Raw genomic sequence first — 24,831 nt, forward strand, 5'->3', positions numbered from 1 at the left:
GTGGTCTCATTTGTAAATATCTGTGTAAATTCTGTAAATATCCATGTCTATTCATATTAAATTATTCATTCATTCATGTGTGTATATATATATATATATTCAATATGCATTCATTAAATCATTAATTCATTAAAACGTGTTATTGTTTATGCAGCCTTTTCAGTTTCTATTTACCAAGGGTTTTTTCTTCTGACACTTTGCTCTAAATGGTGTGACTTGATTAATAATGTCTAAAGTGCCATCTATCCACACCTGAGACTTATGTCTGGGTTAAATGACTAAATACATTTTCTTTTCAGTCTGTTCATTACTCACATGGGTTTCTGCTGGGATTATTATTTATTTATAAAGCTAGCCTTGTTAAATGTTTTTGAATGACAAAATGAGGTTATGGAATGGAGGAGATTGTCAGCAACTGTGTTTTATACCAATATTAATTGAGAGATTGGGATGCTTGTTTATTTAAATTATAAGGGATCCTCCTCATAACATACATAGAACACACAGACTGTCACTCTCATGCAACTCTAAATCACTGAAACAAATCAAGCAATGGATTCACTTGCAACTAAGGAAAAATGTACGAGTCAAGTCAATAATATAAGTCAAAATTCATTACATGTTTATTTGGTAATAATCTCACATAATTGTCATCATGAACACATTCCCTATGCCTAAAGAGTAAAAGTATGCAATAATTCCATTCACAGCCATCATTGGTAAATATGTACAGTATGTCACAGTGCAACGTCATATGTGCAGCTGACAATTCATACTTTCTCAATTTGCAGGGCTCAAGCTTTTGAGTCAGTGAGTCAGAGTTAGTGACACTGCCAGTGTTGTTCAGTGGATAGGGAAGCATTGCACACACAGCTAGCCTACGTAGTCCATTCCTCTGCAGAGTTTCATGCAAGAAATGGTCTGTGGAAATATTCTGTGAAAACAAAATGGCCTATAAAGAAATACTCTATAACGGAACCAAACCTGACAAATGAACTTCCTCTGCAGGATCAATACAGGTCAAGGAATAAGAATATGCCTCATCAATGATCATACATACATGGTGTTAAAGGTTCAATTATGAAGATAATCTAGTGGGGATGAAAATATGTTTCACTGATATGAATTTCACTGATCAAGTCTTTTATGGGGAAAAAACACGCCAACTATCGCCAAAGGTACAGAAACAACTTTCATTTGGGTTTCCTTTCTCCATTATTTACATAATATCACAAGGTACAGTAGGCCTATTATGAGGTAGTGTCCATCATTTGGCCAAACACTATGAGGTACAGAATAGTAGGGGGAAGATTCTTATCAAATATCAAAACAAAACAAAAAGTGGGTGTTTCATTTATTGGGATGGAATAGAGAAATTTGAATTATAATAGGTAAAGTAATGGGGGGAGGAGATAATGATCAGGGTTAATGGGGGCGTGGGTATCGTTTCCTACTTGGCATCATCAAAAAACATATCAGTTGCATCACAGAATTTGACCATTAATATATCAAAGGTAAGTGCGTATGTCTCAATCTGATGCTGATAATCTGGTACATGCCTTCAACAGGTTAGATTACTGTAATGCCCTCTTTTCTAGATGATCTAAAATAAAAACAGTTTAAGACTCCTGCTCATCCAAAATTCTGCAGCCAAAGTGATCACCAGAACATTCAATACAAGTCAGTCTTTATATGTGTCATTATTTATTAAAGACGGCCGGGGTGCCATAGACATAGAAAAAGTAAAAAACTATGGCACCGCCTCTTTAAAAAGAAGACTTCTTCATACTACATTCAACTTTTGAGGTGTAACTTATCATGCTGTAGCAATGGCACTGGCAGTTCTACTTTCTGACAAGGTGAAAAGTGAGGAGGTAAACAGACAAAACATATACCGGTACATTAGTTGCACTTGTACTGTACAGTACATTGTATTTTATTTTTATTTATACATATATGCCTGTATAAGGAGATCCCTTATGTCATCAGTATATGCCCATATTTTGGAATTGGGTATATTGGTTGATCAGTTAATTACTTGCGCAAGCAAGTACTGCGATTGGCTGGGTATGTACAGTATGTATGTCGGTGTCCTCTCTTGTTTAAGACCGTAGCTCAATCAGGGACCATCATCTCTGGCAACGTCATCACAATGAGGGACCAGTATTCCTGGTGATGCCAGTGGTGATGTCATTGGCATCGCCATTGCAGCGCACACCTCATGGCACGCTCTGCTTGCGCACAAGAAGGCCATATACTGTATGGCCTATTTGTGCAGGGCCTACTTGTGTGCATGGCCTACTTGTGCGCTAGGCGCAAGTTGCTACCTCGACGGGGTGCATTTCTAATTTTAATATAGGATGGTATGTATCACTTGCTAATAGCTACTGTTGACATACCATCAATAATGAACTAAATAGATATACACCGTCAAAAATGACTGTCGGAAGACAGGCCACAGCAGTGTCTTCTGGGCTCACAGGACGGGTTTAAAACCCATTTAGGCCTAGAAATGATTGAATGCTTTAACCAGTGAAAAATAGCAGATATACAAGCTCACAGCGTGGCACCGAGTGCCGCGCTGCGAGCTTGTAGATCTGCTATTTTTGAAAAAGTCGTGAAAATGTGTGCAAATCTTTGAATATATGTATTTTCAAAGCGAACGTTTGTAACTCACATTTTGCTTCTGGGTGGTCCCTGGAACTAAATATTTTGAGATGGGGGTCCATGGCCAAATAAATATAATTTTGGGGGTCCTTCACATGAAAAGGTTTGAGAACCACTGACATAGTAGTCTCTCAAGAACAGACTAACTGAGCTCCAGTTAAGTGAAAAGGACCTTTTCTTTGACGATGGCTGGCCAGATTACTGACATAGAAACATAGGTTTTTTCCAAAAATCTTAGGATTCAAAAGACACTTATAGAATCGGGTCAAAATTCAAATTTTCACGATTAAAAAAAAATAGCAGATCTACAAGCTTGCGTGCCGCGCTGTGAGCTTGTATATCTGCTATTTTTCAATATTTAAAGCATAAAATATTGCGTCATAATGTGTTCAGGCCTAAATGGGTTAAGGCTGGTAGTGTCAAACTGAACAACATCAGGGTTAAAGGTAGAAGAGGTGGTCATCCAGGCGTACTGGCAGGGAGCTGGAACACGGACGATGCCCTGAAAGACAACACAGGGAAACGTTATATGTTGGTAAGATTCTTGTGTCATCACTGTCGGGTGGAAACCTTTTATGACCAAAACTTCTGTAAGTAGAAAGGCACTATACTCATTTGAGATATTCTTTGTTCACAAGAGCGTGTGACTAAATACCGTAACTACATTGGCTCCATTTGAACACAGGTGTTCTATGTACCAAAAGATTATAATTATTTTGATCTCCAATTCAACAAAAGGTTGAAAGAGATACCGGCAGTCTATGGTTTATGTAGTTTCAATTTACAGATTATGTATTTATTTATTATTATACTGTTTAGCTGGACTTGCCTCTGTCTGAGATGAGCTCATGAACACGACAACGTTGCAGTGTCGACTCCAGGTAGCCTTCACGTGCCGAGCCTTCTTCTACAAGTTGCTGGGCCCAGTCATTAAGGAGCAAAGAATGCACACCTTTTTGTACAACCCCTCTGCCATGCGGCTATCTTCACCTGGCAAGAGAATGATTGAATTAAAATGTATTTTGTGGCAATGCCATTGCTGCATATATACAGTTACACACATACAGTAGTTAGTAACACATACCTTTAGTACAGTGGTTCCCAAACGTTTTAGCTTGAGAACCAAAAGAGAAATTAGACGTTTGCCCGGGACCCAAACTAGAGAAAATAGCTGATCTACAAGCTCACAACGCTACAACCTCACACGTGTCGCAGTGTTGTGAGCTTGTAGATCAGTTATTTTCACTAATTCTTAAACATTTCTTTTCTTCATATTTATGGAATTTATTAGATTTGCCAGTGCTCTGTTTCTATCTAGACACCTCGTACAAACCAAAGCATGAGAGAAACCAACTAGTTTCCATGTTTAATTCTTGTGTTTTGCTCAGACACCCACACTTTGCAAGGCAGGAAGCGGGAGCATACACAGCAGTTTAGGGCTGTAACTGGACTTAATTATTTTATGTCATTAATACATTTTAAATATGCAGCATTTATATGACCAATTCACCCGATACAGTACTTGATACTAAACTGTAATTTGCCTTCTTGCTTCACTGTTCACTGCACACTAATCTGTGTGTAATGGTGAGAAGACAAGGGATAGTTGAAACAATGACAAAATGTTTGAATTTCATAGTTATATTATTTAAAATCTAAAACAAGGATTTAGGTTATGCTTTAATTGTAGAGCGTGCAGCCCTACATATGAAATGAGGATTAAGGCATTAGGCTACACTGTGCTACAATACTTCAGTGTCACAGATATCCCTGATATTAATACAGGGATATTACACATGACTAGTCATACAGATGGAAGAACCAATGGAGTCCAGTCAACTTCAAAAGGATCATAAATCTGGTCATTTGAAAGAGGTTAAACCAATCATTTGACCAGGATATGCTCTGACTGCCTCTGATCTAAGATCTTACAAGGAAGTTTGCGCGACAAGTTTACTGCATTGCAACCAGGTGGTTTATAGTGACACAGTGCTGTGTGCCTTTATATGCTCAAGCAAGTAGCAACATACTGCTCAAAGTTACAAAGTAATGGAACAACTGCCATTATCTGTGTACCTTTGTGGTGAGGGTGGTTCAGGTTGAACAGTGCAGATCTCTCCTTTTTCCAGTTCTTCCCGTCTTCCTCCAGTTCACGTTGACTGAGCCCAATGTTCAGGCCACTGGACAGATGTGCCGAAAAGCTCCTCTCGAACCACAGCTGCTGCAGGAACACGTAGAGTGTGATGGTCCCCACGAGGAAGGTCAGGAAACCCACGTAAAAGAAGAACTTGGATCCCAAGGCCTTCATGCTGGACCACTATAGAAATTGTGGATAAAAGACCATTTCTTTAGCAGTGAAACATCCCAGAAGGAAAGGATTGTGCTGCAGAGATTCAACAGTGACTGTGGTTTTGCTATACTCCACACCAATAATGATGCCTTATTTTAGTGTTTAACAATAGTATTCATGTAAAAAGGATATTTGCTTTCATGTGTACATTTACCAGGTGCTCTAAATGGATGAAAACATTCTATGGCCAATGACCTAGAATCGGAGTTATATATGTAGATCACCGAAGAATACATTGATCTGCAAAATAAATTGCATTGAATGTGGCCTGACACATCTTGTCATTATACGTCCAAGTATCTGCACATAATAAAGTCCTTTTCAATAGGTACACATTCTTTTATACAACATAGTAATAGATGTGTAATGTATGAGAATTCTCTCAATGATACGGAGGAGCTGCAACTCATCTTCATCTATTTATATAGCACGTTTAAAAACAATAGCAGTTGACCCAAAGTGCATCCCAAGAGACAATAGCAACATATAGACCGTAGTCCATTTACAAAGCAATAGGTTTAGGTGCACTCTGCATGTAGGACAATGTTTAGCATAAATGTGAATAATGCTAACCATTTCCATGTGGGCCTGTATTACATTTCTGCAGATACCCCTTCTCAACTGATGATGAGCTGTAGTACACTGATTTTAACACTAGATGGTACTGTCTTGCCATGGTGGATTCCTGTTCACACAGAGAATCTGATTGTTTATGGTCAATACTTCAGAACAGGAAACTGAAACAACCACTACTAGATTCACCAGACAGTTACCATTATATAGCTTACTGTTTAAATGGTGAATTTATCATCAAGACATTAGGTTGCTGCTCTTAATTAATTCAAATCCAAAACAAATTTGTAGTATATACAATGAAGATCAATGATTTACCTTTTTGGTCCAGGTCAAATAAAAGTTGACTTGAAAACTACTATTTGTCTAAATGATGAATTTGTATCCACAAATAATGTTTGTATTATGTCATGGCCTGGAGTTTAGTTAGACATGGGGAGCTATAGAGAATAGCACACCATGCATTCTTCAACTACAAGCACAAAAGAACAGCTCAGCCTGAAAAAAACACTTCCATGTAATGTATTCATTCTATTGTGACTTCAAGATATAGGATAACATTTAGGTCCATAGCAAAAACAGCCTCTTCATTTGACCTCTATTAACTGTTCACCATTGATGTCAAGAGGTCAATGTGCAAAATGCCTGGTATATACCCCATATATACTTGTTTGGTTCTGCATGTTGAGTGCAGTAGACTCACATTTTTAAAACCTCTGACGGTTTTCCAGACACAGTGTTGTCAAAACCTGCTGCAGTCTCTGTCAGATGAGGTCTGGGATCTTCTCCTTCCTTCTCATATACACAGCCAACACAAGACCCTGAGAAACTGTTAACAGTTAATAGATAACATAGAATAGATGATATATTGCAGAGCTCATCCAAAACTCTGCACCTCGGCCAAAAAAGAAGCAAGAGGAGAGAGCACCTGTTTTAGCTGAACTCACTGAGCCAAGCCATTGTCAACAAACACATGACGAATGACGATAGATGTAGGAGCGGTGAGCTCCTTAAAGGAGCACTGCTCAAAAAAGAAAGAAAGAAAAAAGGAACCGGCTGAAAATGGCATATTTGAATGCTTCCATAAAAATGCCTCTCCGTTTAGACCTTTTATTATTAAGAAGAAAGAAAAAGAAAACAATCACCTTTAAAGATGTGTTTTGTCTGAGCAGAATGATTCAAGGTCAAAGAGCCTTGTGGCTTTTTAGTGGTTCTCAAAGTGGGGTTCCAGGACTTTTAGGTCCTGTGAAGTCATAGGTGTGTGAATTAAAATGTATCAGCGCAGCATTTCTTGTGAACGCTGCCAGCAGGACAAGGATCCAAATCCCAATTGAACAACACTCATTTTAGCAACAAAAAAAAAAAGCCCCAGTATCTCCAGCTCTGACATGCAACACTTAACATCTCTTCTAGCCATCAATAACTGCTACAACAACAATTACCCCAGTCTAGTCCAAACTCATTTGGACTGAATACCTGCAGCTTGGCACCATCGTCGCAGAGCACTGGAATGTTCTTGAGCAGACTCCTTCAGATGGCCACGCCATTAGGGGCAACACTCATGCCTCCTCCTGTCAGTGGCCGCTTCAAGTTGTAGATGTCTCCCATGGGTAGGACTCCTGGGAATAACATGTTTTATATTTGATTTATACTAGTGTCACAAAGATAAACATAGAGAGAAAGACAAAGAGAGAGCATTGAGAAACCACAAACTGGTCAGCCAGTCAGTGACAGGGGATACATATGAGTCAGAGCATGCAGGGCACATTGGCTTCTTTGATTTGGAAGTATTAATTATTGACCAATTAACATGACTGACTTGACAGTTCTGCATGCCCTAAATCAAGCTTACAGGATTTGTGATGATGCAGCTGTGATACTTAAGATGAATGGCTGAACCAACTAAAATAGTATACACCTAGTATAGTAATTACTCCAACGCCTGTGCGTGCAACAGCACAGCAGCATCCAGGGGTTAAAGCCTAAATAAATTCCAAGACTGAAATATATTTTCGTTTGGATGTATGGGCTGTCAAGGGTTGGTGTTGCAACTCTAGATTAAACATATTAATGTTGCGGCTAAGCTTATCAAATGTTTTATTTGCAAGGATAACTCAAACTCAAGGCTACCGTATATATTTATGCTATCATCAAAGTCTCTCTTTATGCGCTTCTAGTAATACCGTACACTCATTTTGCACGTTTACAATAATGTCCGCCACAAGCCAACTTGGTGTGTTTGTTTCATAAATATCCGCCCTAGACATGTTATGAGCTAATTTCTGTCAAGAAATTCAAGGCAGGTGATAATATCTTCTAAGTGTTGAACTATAGAAGTGCTCGTCTTCAATAAAGCAACGTCCCACGGCCTCCTGCATTATGTGAGGTTTAGAAACAGGTGGTACACAAGCGAAGAAAGTAGCTCATAATGTCTACGGTGTATTTTTATGAAACAAACACTTTGCAGCTAGAAAGAGGATAATTCAAGCTTTCCATATAGTCGCAATGTTGCAAGTTTTACGTAGTTTAATACAACCAGATAGTAAAACATCTTACAAAATGTACTGTTGCAATTTGTGACCCCTGCTTGTAGTTCTGCGATTTTCAATTAAAAGGTTAAAGTGGTTAAACGTTCCTGGGGACCCTCTGTAACCCCTTCAAGGATTCCTGGGTGAGCATTATGTTGCACCCCTGGCGGTTAACAGGACCCCGATTTGAGTGTACAGCAGTGGTTCCTTGGGGTCCTTATGCGAGTTCCAGTGTGTACCAGCTAAAAATGACAGTTAGGAACCAAATGAATCCTTATGGGTATGTTACGTCGTATGTAATGTAACTCAGTGTGTACAAATGGAACCAAAATTTGGTTCCATTTGTAAAATTCATGTTAATTTAACTCAGTGTACTTAGGGACCATTTGCCATTTAATGGCAAATGGTCCCTAAGTACACCGAGTTAAATTAACATGAATTTTACAATATGGGGTCCCAGAGATAATACCATTAGATGGGGGTCCCGTAGCCTAATACATATCAAACTGGGGGTCCAACAGAACACACTGCTAATAGAGCCATAAAATTATCTAAACCTTGTATCTTCATATAGGGGGTCCTTGATATGAAAAGCTTTGTGAACCAGTGGCGCACAGTGTACTCACCTCAATACCCAGAACTGGCGCGAGCTCATGAGGAATCAGGGCCCGAACAAGTCCGTCTTCTGTGGAAGACACATAATTGGTATATTTAAGGTGCTATGTCATGAACATTGCCTGTTGTTTGGTTGGCGCTAACGATTGATTGAAGTATTTATTAGAATATTGCACAGGGAGTACATTTTGAATTCCAGACTTTTACGTGTAAACAGAGTATTTCTATATTGCAGTATTAATACTTTTACTTAAGTAAAACATTTTAGTACTTTTCCCACCACTGATCATATATAATAAGTGATCTTTATTCACATGGCACAAATTATGTCATCGGCTAGACTCCATATCAAAGCCATATCAAATTGTGCCCTAGTAGTTACGGAGTCATATATCTTTGCATATTGTTACACTATATACTGTACCATCTACACATAGATTTAAAAAAAAAACAATAAAATGTTTTGTGTTGTAACTGCCTCCTTATCTGAATTTCCCCTGCAGTCCTGTGGGATCAATAAAGTTCTGTCTGCCTCTGAGGTACTAATTTACTGGGATATTTACATTATAGGAGGATACTTCTTCTCCACTACACCTCAGAGGCAAATATTGTACTTTTTAAAACACTACAATTACTTGGCAGAATTAGTTAATCATTATTTAGATTAATACAAATCCCATAGCCCGAACAGACATCAAGCTTGGTCTATGTTTTTTTACATTGTCTGAACTCTGGCAAATATGCCGTTTGTCAGCCCCAATTCAAAACAAGTGAATTTAAAAGAATATAATGGTAATAAGCACAGAAACCTATTGTAGTAATAAACAGCCTAAAAGATTAGTATTTTGTCATTTAATCTCAGACGTATGCCTAATTCTAAGGTTTGGATAACTGATACTTCAGACATTAAGGCCATTTTCATTTAGAGAAAAGTGTCACAACTGCTGAAACCCTTTGCTCAACAGACATTAGAAAGCTGCAAATAGAATAACACACTGTTAATCACACACAAAAACATATTTTAATGAGTCACTGAATTAAAGAATGAATTATTATTTACAACATTAAATAAGTATTTAAAAATACAGATAGATATATACAAATTTCTAATGGATTAAAATTCAAATTACATTTTGCTAACTTGCTACACAATTTGGTCACATTATTAATCCAAGTAATTCAAGCAGTGGTCTTCATGGAAAATGTAGACATGGTTCATCTTTTCCAGCCAGGCAGAAAGGCTCGTCACTGCAGGTGATTGCAGTTCATCGAGGCAGGAGATCTTCATCAGCGTGCTCTCTGAATACTTGCTCCAGACAGTCTGGAAGCCTTTTCTCCTCTCGTTGGCAGCAACTACATTCTTACAGATGTGCTGCATGATGGGCGTTAGGTGATTCTCATCGTAAGTGGTGTAGTACTGCGCAGTGCGAGTCCAGGGCAGGCCATCCAGCAGCATCTGGGAGAGGCAGAGGGAGGCAGCAGAGATCTCAGAGGGCCAGTAGTGAACCATGTCAACTCTATCAGATACGTGGCCAGCGTGTGCATCTTCAGAGTAGAGTTTGCAACCTTGGAAGCTCTCCTGAGGAAGTGCAACGGCAGCGGGCATCCCAGTTCAAAGTTCAGGGCCCTCAGCATCACCTTCTCCATGTTTCTAATCTGAGCAGGCGTGCATGCGTTGTCTGTGACGCAGGCAAAGTGCTGGACCTTTGGCGCGCCTCTTCTATTCGCCTCATACTTTGAGGCCAGCAGCATGGCAGTGACACCAACAAGCTGGAGCTTCTTTGGTGAAACTGGCTGAACTTGCATAAAACGATCCAAGATGGCAACTGTGAGATACAGGGTCTCCTCAAGCAGCTGGAAGCTGGAATGAACCTTGATCAGCCAGTCGATTAGCAGGGCTCGCATGCGTGGTGTTGTCGTACTCGTAGCCCTCCATGTACCCGTGTTGCACAGCCTGCTGTAGCTCTAGTAGATCCATTAGGTATGCATATATGTCTTTCACATATTCAGAGCATAGCTGTGGCATGTCTGAGTCCCCTGCATCAATGTCCACCTGTGCAGGTTGTTCTGGAACAGTGAAGGGAGCAACCTGTGTTGTGTAGTTTCGGTTGAAGGTTTGTATTTTCTTCTGGACGCCGCAGACCTCGTACACACCTTCCTCCGCACCCGGAGCTCTGCATTGTGGCTAGCAGCTCCTGTGTCTACATTGGTCGTGCACTTCTTACCTGACACTGTCAGCTTGTTGGCAAAGTCGGAAAGCTCTCCGAGTGCATGATCTCTCTCTGGACAGCGTTTGTTGGCCTTCCTCTCCATGTGTGCACTGTGCAGGGTTCTTCTCCACTGTGTGGCGCTGAATTCCAGAGGAAAAAGGCGAATAAATCGTGTGAACGGCTAAATGACGCTCTGCTTCTTCAAACAGTTCAACGAAACGAGCAGTTGGCCACAGTTTGACAGTGTTTAAAACGTGAAACGAGAGTTTGCGGCAGGAGAATGAAACATGCAGCTGCTCTGTTCAACGGTCAAAACACTGAGTGAGTGAAGCACGCGCTGCTTGCTTGTTTATGTTGACGTCACACAACGTTAGCTTAAACATGTATTACCCCCTCAAAATGTAAATCGAGAAAACTGAATTAAGAATAACGGCCTAAAGTCTGTTATTCATGTGGTTCATATGGTTATTATCATTGAAAAGCCAACTAACAGACTCACCAAGTCACCAGACATTTTCACGTGTTTTGTTTACTTCAACTTGTTGGCAGCTGGGTAAACTCTTAAAAGGGACAGTGGTATCTAATTAGAATTGTGACTTTAAATAATCCTATTATAAAGTTAAGTCAGAACCTAAAATGAAAGAAAAAAAAAGTAACCTAGTTTTGATGGTGGAAAGAAATGTCAAGTTGAGTCACCCAAAAAAAAAAAACATTTCCCAGGTTTTCCTGGTTGGAACTTCAGGTAACCGTTGTGAGAGGACAATGGGACTGATAGAATGAAATGTGATCCATGGCCCAGGAACTGCCATCTATGAATGGAATCCGCACTAATGGCAGTCACAGCCTGGTGATTAGTGGAGAAGGAGAAAGGAGTGAGTAAAGAAGAGTGTGTCAGTCTATACTCAGCCTGAACAGTCGCCGGTGAGAGAATCCCAGTTCCATGGGCCCTGCTCCCACAGCTTGTACTGTTGCCCTGCGCCATGCCGGGGATGAGCTGAGCTCCTCATCTTCTTCAGGCGCTGGCCTCGGGTCTTTCAGGACGTGACTGAGAACACAGCCTGCTCGAAGTGCTCCATGCATTGCTCACGTCCATCCTAGATGAGAATGTCTCCTCCGGAGGCCGCTGCAAGGAAGTTGACTAGAGGCACAGTGCTGTCGGTGTATGTGCTGGCTGGACAGATGGCCATGCACTGCCATGAGAGGGGCATGGTGAAGGTCCTGCCCCAGCTGAAGGAGTGCTTGGGAAGGGTGTGTGGAGAGGGTGATCTTCCCTGGCCCCTGACATACGAGATAAGGGTGGATGGGTAAGTATTCACACACTGGGATATAAGTATACATTTTGGTACAGTATAGACCTTACGGGAGCGTTTTTCACTTATCTGTAAGATGAAGTTGATCCGCTCTGTATAGGAATTGGGTTTAGAGTTTACAAAGAACTTGTGGAAGAAAATGTCTTAATCAATCTTGCCGCCTGGTGGCCATAATAGTACTGTAGTAATATTTAATAGTATAAAATCAGTTTGACCACTTAAAGGAGCTATAGTCAACTAAAAAAAACGTATGATAAAATAAAAATAATATTTCGAAAATATTATATTAAAAAATAAGCTTCATACATGTGTATACATGTGTTTCTATTAAAAAATTATAACAAAAAGCATAAAATAATGATAAAATAAATCATTTTGGCCATTGTCGGGCCGACACTTTGTTTACATTCTAGTCTATTCTTTGATAGTGTTAGACTAGGATGTAAACAAAGTGTTGGCCCGACAATGGCCAAAATGATTATTTTATCATTATTTTACGCTTTTTGTGGTAATTTTTCAACAGAAACACATGTATGAAGCTTATTTTTTTATAAAATATTTTCGAAACATTATTTTTATTTCAGCGTCCGTTTTTCAAGAAAAAGTTGACTATAGCTCCTTTGAAAATAACCAATCTATGTTGTGAGCTTGTAGTTTTGCCATTTTCAAAAAATCTTGACAATGTGTCAATTGATTAATTTGCTGGGGCCCCTTGAAATCTCTTCAAGGACCCCTGGGGGTCCCCAGACCCCACACAGGCACAGAGACACTGAATTAAATAAATAACACAAACTTGTCCTCCAAAGAGAGACAATTTGTTGTTACATATTGATGAATTATAAACACTACTGTAGCTGAATCCCCTTCTGAAGGCATGTCAAGTCACCTTTGGATAGCATGCTTAGAAATAACAGGAGTTGGTAGGCCAAGTCAATTGACTTTAGTTTTCTCCACATATAGAACGCTAAACAATATGCTATCAAAACTAATCTGCACGAACAATACCAGGCACATAGGTAAACAATGAACCTAGCATCTGTTTAAATAACCTGCTATCTAAATTACATTCTTAACATTATCAAGAAAAAAAGGAAGCCTAAGTAACAAAAACATGAGAACGAATGACCAAGATATTTCTGGATGGTAGCCATCAGCAGACAGCTAGTGGTATGAAGGGGTACTTCACTGGTAGTGGAAAAGGGCAATAGGAAAAGGGTAACAGGAAAACTTGACCCAAACTCGTTTCCCAATGAGTCTGTGGCCTTAGATGCAGAATAGACCAAAATCAAATCTTTGCTTCTGGGGGTCCCTGGAACAATATATTTTGCGATGGGAGTCTGTGGCCAAATACATATCATTCTGGGGGTCCTTGACATGACAACGTTTGAGAAACACTGATGGTATAAACTTTTTTTTTTCCCCCCAGGAAATTGCTAGGATTTAGAAGACATTTTTGTAGAATGTGCCTATCATTGGTTAAGGACCCCCAAAATGTGTTTTTGGCCACATCTCAAAATATTTTGTTCCACGGATGGACCCCTATTGCAAAATATTTTGTTCCAGGGACCCCCAGAAGCAAAGATTTGATTTTAGTCTATTCTACAGTAGCCTACAGTAGTCAAGTTTTGAGATGACGGATTCCTGGATAAGCAGCTCTGGCCAACCAGTCTGGTGCTGGAGTAAAACTAAAAAAATACGGTAATAGAAATTGTCTTACTGCAACGTAAATAAAATCGGCTAAAAATGCATTCTGATGTTCAATCCACAAAAACAAAACCCGAACCCAAATGGACACGCGAAAAAAGGACCCAGACCCAATTGGACCCGTCTATTATTTGGAAAATGGGAACCGATACCCAGAGAGACCCGTGAAAATAGGACCCGTCTATTGTTTGGAAATGGGAACTGATACCCATGCAGATCCGAGACATGAGAGAGCCGACCCGGGAAGCACCGAGAGGTCAATGATACCCGTAAAAAAAACATTTATTATTAAGAGTGTATATTGTCATTAAATGGGACCTTTTCTTTCTTACCTACATGTAGACGGTAGCCCGTTGCTTGATGATGCACGCCCCTGGTCATCAATGCATTATTCCCAAAGTAGACCAGTTTGTTAATAAAAATAAATCCACGACGTTCTCTATGGTGTGTAATCTTTCATCTTCTTAGCCATTTATAACGCTAAGCCACTGTTAATTTATGTCGCAGGCTCGCAGAGCATATTGTCAAATCGGCTGAGTTCCTAACTTCTGGCTTGAACTTTGACTCAGCAGAATGATGTCATCAACATGTCACGGTGATGAGCGATCCAAACGTTTAGTGCCATCTAGTGTCAATATTTATGTTTGCACCCAGAAAATGACCAATATTTACTGCTGTGACAGGGTTGAGTATGAACATGGCTTGCCATTTCTCTTCAATTTGGCATAATTACAATTCATCAGGGGACAGTCTAGTTCAATAACATATTTTACTTAAATAAGCACAAATACAAAAATCAGCACCAATACAGGACCCCAAGGCAAGCCCATATAGGGCTATTTAGATGGCTTTAGAATTCCATCCATGGTGCATTTTTTGTGGTAGAGATAATGGCACAAGTTGATCAAAATAATAATTCTTCTACATTCTCTAAGTGTGTAGACTTCCTGTAAATTAAGCAATGCAGATATTTAACAATAATTTAACTATTGAGAGAGCAATGAAACCAAAGAGACCCTTACGGGTCTATTTGGTTTGATTTTACTCTCACAAGTTAAAGATCTAAGGGTCCACTGCTCCACTCCACTATTTAGCATCAAAGATCATACCACTGTTGCACTGTACCATTTTCAAACTGTATGGAAAAAGTCATCAATCATAAAATAAACAAGTAGCCAACAGAAACAGGCACGAAAATAAAATAAAATGTCGGCTAGCAAATAAATGCAAAATAAAATTAAGGCCCTTAGTGCACTGCCATATTCAGTAAACATTTTTTCAAGTTTCACTTCAATGATCTGAAATAGATTTTCAACCTTAAGTAATCTGAATTTGAACAGACAGATTTTCAACCTTAAGTAAAATAGAGGTAGGCAAGGTAAGGTAGGCAAGTAAAATAGAGGTAGGTAAGAAGTCCTTTATTTTCTAGCAGCATGTTGGCAACAGCTTGGTGTGTCCAGGTAAACAGAACTGACTGTTCCAACGCAGTGTCCTCCTGTCCGGTGTCTCTGACTGGCATCCTGCTGAGACAGAAAATGGATTGTTTTATTAGGATGCTCTAGATGGCACATTAAAGACAGCAAACACACAAATCATCAATTACATACTACCACCACATCACAGCAACATGAAAGAAAATTAATTTATTACCAATGTCTTATATACTGTAGCTAAGTAGACAATAACTTACCCTATCACATGTTGCTGTTGAGGAAAAGCAAAGCGTTGACACTGGATGACCCAAGCTGAGTGCGCCCCGATTTGCTGAAAGTCGATTCACAGCCAACACTGGTAGCTGGCATGCAAAGGATCTTCCTCGCCAGCCTGGCCATCTTTGGAAACGATTTAGCATTCTTCTTCCAGAAAGTTAAAACCGGTTCCTCCTAGATAGATAGATGGATAACTTTTATTATCCCAAAGGGGAAAATCAGTCGCCCGGAGGCAGCACACTGAGCACAGCAGTTTAAAGATATTTACAAGTTAAGGAGAAGTACAGTGTACACTACAGTAAAAGAGCAAGGTACACCAAAAAAGGGAACAAAGAATATATACATAAAGTGTCAAAAACAGTCAACGCTCATAAGTGTAACAGCCATACTTAAAAAAGCAAATAGCAATACTTAAAGCAGTAGTTCACCCCCAAAATGACTTTTCTTTCTATTGATTGGTCACGCCATGGAGACTAGAGTTCAATAATATTTTTAGTTTTTTGTCACATTCCTAAGACAAAAATGTGATAACAATAAATTTACCCCCATTCGTTCCGGATGGGGACCCGTTTTGAAACGGTCCCCATCCGGGAATCAATGGGGGTAAATTTACTCGAATCAAATTTTTGTCTTAGGAATGTGACAAAAACAAAAAAAAAAAAACATTTTTTGGGGTGAACTACTCCTTTAAGCACAACATAATACCTTAACCTTGGCCTTGTCTCTGGCATCCGCTATTCACATCTTCATTCGCAAATAGCGGTCAACCTCATCATCAGAAGCTGGCTCTGGCTCTTCAAGGTCCTCCCACTGGCTGAATGATGGTGCTGCTGCTGGCCCGGGTTGGTCCTCCTCGGTCACTGTGGCCTGACTGGACTGACTGGCCTCCATCTCCTCTTCTTGGTCCTCTGGATCAGCTGGTGAAAAATTGGATAGTTCCACCCGTGCCAAGTCATATATATTCTAGCTGGCTAAACATTCGTAGCTGTTTGAATTTTGGCCACAGCATTGCAGCAAGTTTTGCATGGTCATGCACCTCAATACGCTCATCCAGAAGCTGTAGGCATCTTCTTTTCAGCACTTCAAGGGCAGTGGTGTCAGATGCTGTGGGTTGGCAGTGGCTCATGAGGGTGGTCTTCCACACTGCCACCAGATTGATTGTGGGATATGTGGATCCACTCAACTCCTCTGTTGCCTTTTTGAAAGGCTTTAAGAAATTGACCAACATCTGTAGAGTGTCTTTGGATGTGTGTCGCATCCGGTGCCATTCGCCCCTCTCCTGGAGAATGTTCATCACTTCATCGTAGGAGGACAGCACAGACTCCATCATGTCCAGTTTGGTGTTCCAACGCGTTTCACACTCCTGTTTAAGAGAGCGGGGCAGCATGAGTTGCAAGCCTGAGTGCTTGAAGAATGTGGTAAGGGACTTGCAGTCTTCCATTGCCAACCTGATTGACAGGAGGACAGTACAGTTAACTTCAGATATAATACCAAGGAAAGGGCCTATTTGGGGTGTTCCTTTTAGGTAGGGTGTTTAACTGTACTCCTTTTACCCTAATTTTACAGTACCGTTTGTACTCTGTGTAATAAAATATCAAAGATACAAGGTCTACTTTGTGTAATAAAATATCAAAGATACAAGGTCTACTAATAACCAGGCCGGGAACACATTTTAGTGTATTACAGTACATGTACAGTATGTAGCAACATATTTGTTTTTGTAGGGTAATTTTTGAATAATATTGTTTTTCAGAAAACTTAGGTCAGTCCTAAATGGGATGGGATAAGAATGCACATTGATTGGGGTTAATGTATGTTTTGTATAATTTATATCTGCATTTATAACTAAATGTTTCAAATTATAGAGTCAATATGTTCCTCCACAATATTTCCTCCCTCACTCCTCCAGGATGTAATGGAGTAGGCCATATTTTGGGTGAAACACAGGTGTTTCAATTGTTTGATTGGCATAGAACTAATGCTCTACTCCAGGGGTCTTCAACAGGGGGTCCGGGACCCCTAGGGGGTCCTCAGAGTTACCACAGGGGGTCCTCCAAATCTTTGTGTGATAGAAACCTTTTTTCTCAATTTTTTATATTAACCACTTGAACCCTAGCGTCCATATTCGGAGAACTTTAGCCAAAAATAGCCGATCTACAAGCTCACAACGCCTTGCGCTGCGAGGCGTTGTGAGCTTGTAGATCGGCTAATTTCGGCAAAGAGGTTTGGTGTAGAGGAGAAAAAGAGCAGACTAAGTACAGAGTGAAAGGTCAAGTTGTATTGACAGTTCAAGTGATTAAATATCTGAAAACACAAATTGACATGAATCCAAAACACACTGATGATTGTGCTGTCAAAAGATGAGACCAAATGGAATCTATGAACAGGTTGTGGGGGTCCCTGCTTCATCTCTCTCTCTCAACTAAGGGGTCCCTGCTTCATCTCTCTCTCTCTCAACGAAGGGGTCCCTGCTTCATCTCTCTCTCAACTAAGGGGTCCCTGCTTCATCTCTCTCTCAACTAAGGGGTCCTTGGCCTGAAAATGTTGAAGACCCTTGCTCTACTCCAACAGAACACCTGTGTAAGGCTGTGTTGACCCAAGAAATGGCCGCTCTAGAACTACATTTTGGCACACCCTATAGGCCTATGGATTCCATATAAAAGAAACAAAGAGGGATGTAAAAAGTCAGCCTGACAACGGCCAAAATGAAAAAGTTGACTATAGCTCCTTTAAGTAAATGTACTTAGTTACTTTACACCACGCGTTAGTTCTTCTAACACCGGAACATTTTTCATATGGGCCTTGTAAAGCCTCTAACATAGTCCAGGGTGAAGCTATTCACTTCAACTAGGCTTTGTTATGTATTTTTAGGTGATAGCTAGAAAACTACACCGCAGTGAAGTGAATAGCTCTTCACCCTGGTCTCTGATAGAGGCTTTAAGGAGCAAGAACCTGCGTAAAGGGCGTAGGGAGATGTTCCGAAAGGAGCTAGCTAAGCTAACAACATGACAAAGTTAAACTCACCAGCTGGGCCACGGGAGAACACACAAGACACAACGAACACAGTTAACGTTTATCTGGAAACACGATAGGAAAAAGTCATGTCAGACAAGCTATAAGCATTACTAAGTATTCACTATCCCATGCATGCACGACGCAACTTTAAAATCACAGCAGCGTTACTGATAGAGAGAGGGAGAATGTGTGTGTGTGTGTGTATGTACCGGTATATGTGCTGCGTGTGAGACGACTCAGACGAGAGAGAGGGAGAGACACACAAACAATGATTAAAATCACAGTAGCTTCCCTGTTTATAATGCATTCGCTTGAAACTTGCGTCTCACTGGTCGGAGGAGGAGAAAAAAAGGGTGGAGCGGGGAGGATTGACAGATGTAACAGGTCCGAAGACCTCTAGTCCTCCTGACACATCACTGGTCCTGACATGGGCTGTATTCGGCATCTGGAGGGAACAAACACAAAACATGACATTATGGTGGTGGAGTGTGGGTGATGCCACTAGTTCAGCTTCCTTGCAAAATGCATTATTTACAGCACAATAATGACTACAGTGAAAGGCCAGAGCTCCACTGGGGTCGTCGCGTTGCTCTGCGTCGTGACTGCTTCATTAACGCCGCCACGTTGACATCCGTCCGGCTCCACCGCAGTGGCTGTGAGTTATTCATTCGAAATGGCAATATCTAATTTCCAACACATGAAAATCACTTTCAAACAGGAATAAAACTATTTGTGACCGACTTGAATCTTCATGTTGTCACACAAACAGCAGAGCCAGAGAGCAACAATGCACAACTTACTTTGTTTTGTCATGATTATAGCCTGTTGTGTTTATACATAATTTTACCAAAGACCACTGTAATTACATAAAAAAATATTCTAGGATTTCTGGGACATCTAGTCACCCTTGTGAATGACGTAAATGGATAGGCAACAGCAGAAAAGCACGTATATACACATTTATGAATACCAGAAAGACTCCCTAATCAGGAGATAAGCGACCGTCATGGTGCATACACAAACTTTAGAAGGCAATCGTAGGCAATCAGGATGGAATATCGGAAATGGGACAGATCCATGTTGATGACATGACTTTAGAGATACTGTGTACCGCTTTGCGTGATTTTAGGCCAAGATCTGTGGATAGCCAACAGCAGAAAAGCACGTATATACATTTAAATATACATTGCAATTACATTTAGATCATATTTTATACATTACTGGACTGTTGTGGACGGCGTCAAAAATTTTAACCGGGCGATTTTTTTAGTTTGGACGCAGTCACCGTACGAGCATACAGCAGTGCAACGTCTGCAGTGGAGCACCCTTCATTGATTAAAGCGGGAGCGTTCCCAGCATTGACACGACACTCGAAACGCCCGGTGGAGCCGGGGGGTTATACATCTAGTTTGTGATCATTGCACACCCACTCCTGTTTCCAGCTGAGGGATGCATATTTAGTTATTTACAACTTTGTTATACCTTTCAACCTGGAAAACCATTTGTGTCAAATTATTAATTTAAATTAATTAAAATATCTGTCTACTCTAAACCAAGTTTCTTTTTTTTTAAGGTTAAATTAACCATTCTATAAACCAGGGTTCCCCAATAGGCGGCCCGCGGCCCATTTGCGGCCCACGGGGGGCTACTGTCTGGCCCACACCAACCCCAGTAATAACGGTGGTATAAGAGCAGCAACAACACTAGTATATCGTCGTTGTCGGGTGGAAATCTCATGTCTCCAAATTTGTACGTTCTTTCGCAAATCATACAAGGCTGCCGCACAAAAGTAGTAAAAACAGCAGATCTACAAGCACACAACGCCTCGCGGTGCAAGGCGTTGTGTGCTTGTAGATCGGCTGTTTTCACTAGTTTAAATCATTTTTAAAATGATAAATTCAAAACAAACGGTTTTGTACATACAAGATTTTCACCAGACAGCAACGATATCTGAACTGTCGCTGGAGTAGCGGGAACGCCACCGTCGGAACCTGCAATGTTGTGGCCCTCGGCTTGGTACCCTAGATATAATTAGGCCCTTGTGGAAAACTAATTGGGGAACCCTGCTATAAACCAATCATCATCAAGAGAAAACTCCATTTGTATAAATCAGCTATTCCATTCCAAGACAAAGCTTTTAGGCCCAGAGGACAGACATAATTATTGTCCTCTGGGCTTCTGAGTTGCAGTTCATAACATACTGAAACTCCTACTAATCTTTAGGATAATTTGACATTGCTTGACTGCCCCTTTCTTCTCTGCAACCCAGTCAGTTAAATCTACAGTGCTAAAAGGCTGCCCACTCCTCACCTGGTCATCAGTGCTGTTAGTAGGCTACAGCTGCTTCTGGGTGAAGGTCAGCTCAGTGAGACGTTCTTTTTCATTCTCCAGTGCCTCCCTCAGCCTGTGGTGTGAACAGAAAACAAGGACATTTAAAAATGTTAGTCTACAATGAAAGTCCTGCACCACCCCTGTCTGGTTTAATTACTTCTCCTTTAGTTTTAAGCATAGGAGTGACTGTGTATTGAAACATTTTGCCCTCTGGCATAATGAGTCATATTTTTAATAATAGTTCTTACATTCAATGATGGTTTGATCTTTTGGGTCCAGGAGATTCCATTTCATGCTCCAAGGCTTCCAAGGACGGGATACTACCATGCACATGACATGCACACACAGTTGTGTTCTCCTTGAATGTCTGGAGAGATGTGAATTCGATTTTTGGGTTGACATTTTCTGTAACATGTTTGTTTTAAGGGATGACGTTGTTAACCTCATGCCCAACCCCCAATATGGAGGACTAGGGATTGTCCTTAGTCTGACCCCTACCCTTGAGCTGTCCGGCATTGTTTGACCTGCCAGCTCATTGGGTCACTGGGATAACACTAGCTCCTCCACGACGGCAACGTGACAATCCAGGGAGGAGACCCGGTTAACTTTGCCAATTCCCAACTGTACCCCAAGTGTCCTGGAGTCCCTGTTGTGCATCGAGGTTGTTATAAACTGAAACTAGCAAAATAACAAAACTGAACCCTTTTAGCATCTCACCCCTGACTCCATATTTCAATAACAAAATAAAACTAATGTAGCACTGATGTTCAGAAACAGCTAGAGCACTCTTGTCTGAGTGTCTCCCCCCATTAAAGGAGTAGTTCACCCCCAAAATGACTTTTTTTCTATTGATTACTCATGGCATGGAGAGTAGAGTTCAATAATATTTTTAGTTTTTTTGTCGCATTCCTAAGACAAAAATGTGATAACAACAAATTTACCCCCATTCGTTCCGGATGGGGACCCGTTTCGAAACGAGTCCCCATCTGGAATCAATGGGGGTAAATTTACTCGAATCAAATTTTTGTCTTAGGAATGTGACAAAAACCAAAAAATATTATTGAACTCTACTCTCCATGGCATGAGTAATCAATAGAGAAAAAGTCATTTTGGGGGTGAACTACTCCTTTAAGGCCGATAAGCAAAGAGCTAGTTATCAACAAGGCAGCATTATCCAGCCAGCTTTGTAAAAACTTTAAAACCTACTTACAACTTAAGTGAAATAGAAAATATGACATCTAAATACAAACAAATTAAGTATTTATAACTATAAAAACCTTGATGCAGCAAAAAGAACATGATCACTTGATCCTCACCAGCTTCCCACCCATAACAAACATGGCCAATTGTGTTTGTTGGAGCGCCCAGCCAAGCTGGATGCACCGCTGCAGCTGGGTATTGAACCCAGGTATCTGCGGTGGTGATGGGAGCGTTGTTTTGCTACTACCACACCCAGACGCCCCAGAATGTTTAGATTGTGTTGTGTCAATTCAATTCAAATTCGAGAGACAGAGAGAGAGAGGTACAGGCAAAGTAGTAACAGTAATACGTTAATCGAATAGTGTAGATGGTATATAATATGGTATAACATTAATTAAATAGTATAGTGGTAGAATATAAGAACGTTTAGATAATATACAGTATAATATAGATGCCAAACCAGAAACCACAGTCATGCTTCATGGAGGCCCGGTCCGCAGTCAGAAAGCTCTAGGGAACAGGGCGGGGTTGCACCAGCTGCTACTAAGTTATAACGTAGCCTAGTTGTAACGTAAATGGCTTCTAAGGGAATGTTCCCACCAGAACAGAATCTAGGGTCCCTGAAGGTCAAATTAGTGGCAGGCCTTACTAGGGCTTGATTCAGTCTACACAGCGTTAGTTACAATTGCACCGATGTGACAATTTGGGCATTTAGCAGACGCTCTTAATCCAGAGCGACTAACAATAAGGTAATACATCAAAACAATAAGCAAGCTAATACATCAATACAAATCAACACAACCAAAGGGAAGAGGAGGAGACAGGACTTCAGGAGTAGAAGAGAGAGGAAGGGGATCATGCAAGGAGCAGGGGAAGTTTGCCTGATAAACTAGTCAGGTACACACACACACACACACACACACACACACACACACACACACACACACACACAGGAAAGAAAAGAAAATAGATATACTTTTTTTTTTTTTTTGCCGTTAGGCTTTTTTTTTTTTTTCCTACTATTTCTATTTTGACTATTATAACTTAAGTTAAACTCTAAACCATATAAACAGAGTAACAGAAAAAGGAAAATGTACAGTGTACTGTAGCCTACTGTAAGCGCGTCCATGCGGGCCAGGAGCAACTGTCTGGGGCTGGTGAATGTTAACCTATATGCCTAAACCTAACCCAAACCTCAGTAACCCTGACGCTGGTGAGTAGCTAGCCCTGAATACATGACGGTCATATACATGACCGTCGAGTTTCCACCTGAACCTGGGGAGCAGTGGGGAATCCGAGTCTGACGTTCCTAGCTCAAACCGTTGCGGCTCGGATTCCCCACTGCTCCTCGGGTTGAGGTGGAAACATGACGGTCATGTACATGTCACGGAGCATAAGAGGGGAAGAGGGGGGAAGGACCTCTGCTGAAATCTCACATTTTCAAATTTCAAAAATGTCAAAATTCCGTTACCGTCAAATCCGTACAAATCCAACCCCCGCTGAAAGTAAAACATGTTCAGCCACGTTGACGCCTGGGGAACTGTTCCCGGTGTGGTACGCCAAAGGCCAACCGGCGTCGGAGTTCCCCGAGACGGACGTGTTCCCGGCGACGCTGAGGCGGAGGCCCACGGGGCGAGCGTGGGGGCCGCCTCTGCGCCGGGGGGAGCTCCGGGGGGAGCAGCCGTTGGTTCTCAGGGGTCCCTGGAACCATGCTCTCCAAAAAAAAGTCCAAACGATAAGAGTATAAACGCCCGAACGGCACGCGTTTTCTGCTGTGACGGTAGTAGTAAGTACAAGTTGTAGAAAGTAGAAGAAAGTAAGTTAAAATGTATAAGTTATGATAAAATAACAGAATATATCAGACAAGAAAGGATGAAAACAACTTGGCCTTCTGAAGCAGCAAACCCTTGGTATCGATGTCTCTGGCAGAGCTGATGCACGTCTGATCCCAACAAGAGTCTCAAACGCACTAACGACCAACGCGACGCGACCTGAACACCTGTTTGAAGAACGCCTTGTGTTCCAATTGGTCCGCTGCTCGTACGCGCAGTGACGTCACACTGCTGCGATGCCACAACGCATTTTCGTTTGTAAACAACAAAACTCTCTCCAGCCGCAGGTCTGTGACAACCACGTTTTGGAACGTGGTTGTCACAGAACAATTTGTCGGGGTCGCGAATAAATTCCTTAGTTATTATTATGAATTTATTGTTATATTTCCTACAAAAAACGTTACTTTTTCTATACTAGACTAGAGACCAATGTCAACAGCAGAGGGCGCCAAACGCTTGCGTGCTTTGTAACTTACACAAGGTATAATTTTCCCTTTATGACATTTGGCTGTTAAGTTAATGATAATGTATAGTAAAGGCATGATCCCAGACTATATTAGTCAGAAATGTTCTAACATTAAAATTTTAAATATGGTTATGTTTCCAGATATGGCCTGGTCACTGGGTAGTGGTTATTAGAGGGCTTTGTTAGCCGTTGCTAATCAATTTATGGTATGGTAAAAGAGTACCTCATGCACAGAACACCTCAGTCTGGAAACTGGCTATGAACTGGCAGCCTGCAGCATCCATGCATGTTTTTTTTAATTAGTACAAAGGACCCCAACAA

General features: G+C 40.9%; 1 protein-coding gene, 1 long non-coding RNA gene and 1 pseudogene across 3 annotated transcripts in view; 1 reads left to right on the forward strand and 2 right to left on the reverse strand.

Moving 5' to 3' along the window:
* The window catches only part of LOC308296273 (RNA-binding protein Musashi homolog 1-like), a gene marked incomplete at both ends in the record, with an annotated part of 340,664 nt that overhangs the window by 231,663 nt on the left and 84,170 nt on the right, over nt 1-24,831 (forward strand). The gene's annotated exons all lie outside the window — the stretch shown is intronic.
* Nucleotides 600-12,023, reverse strand: LOC308295451 (G2/mitotic-specific cyclin-B2-like; annotated as a pseudogene). The gene is made up of 7 exons (XR_013963364.1): nt 11,910-12,023; nt 8,745-10,918; nt 7,067-7,209; nt 6,294-6,419; nt 4,744-4,984; nt 3,497-3,657; nt 600-3,169 (listed from the first exon to the last, which is right to left on the reverse strand). The product of XR_013963364.1 is annotated as a G2/mitotic-specific cyclin-B2-like (transcript).
* Nucleotides 15,104-16,521, reverse strand: LOC308295045. Its single transcript, XR_013962545.1, has 3 exons — nt 16,372-16,521; nt 15,648-15,840; nt 15,104-15,477 (listed from the first exon to the last, which is right to left on the reverse strand). It is a non-coding gene; the product is annotated as an uncharacterized lncRNA (long non-coding RNA).

The sequence above is a fragment of the Nannobrachium achirus genome (assembly GCF_963921795.1).
Source record: "Nannobrachium achirus genome assembly, chromosome: 12".
Lineage (NCBI taxonomy): Eukaryota > Metazoa > Chordata > Actinopteri > Myctophiformes > Myctophidae > Nannobrachium > Nannobrachium achirus.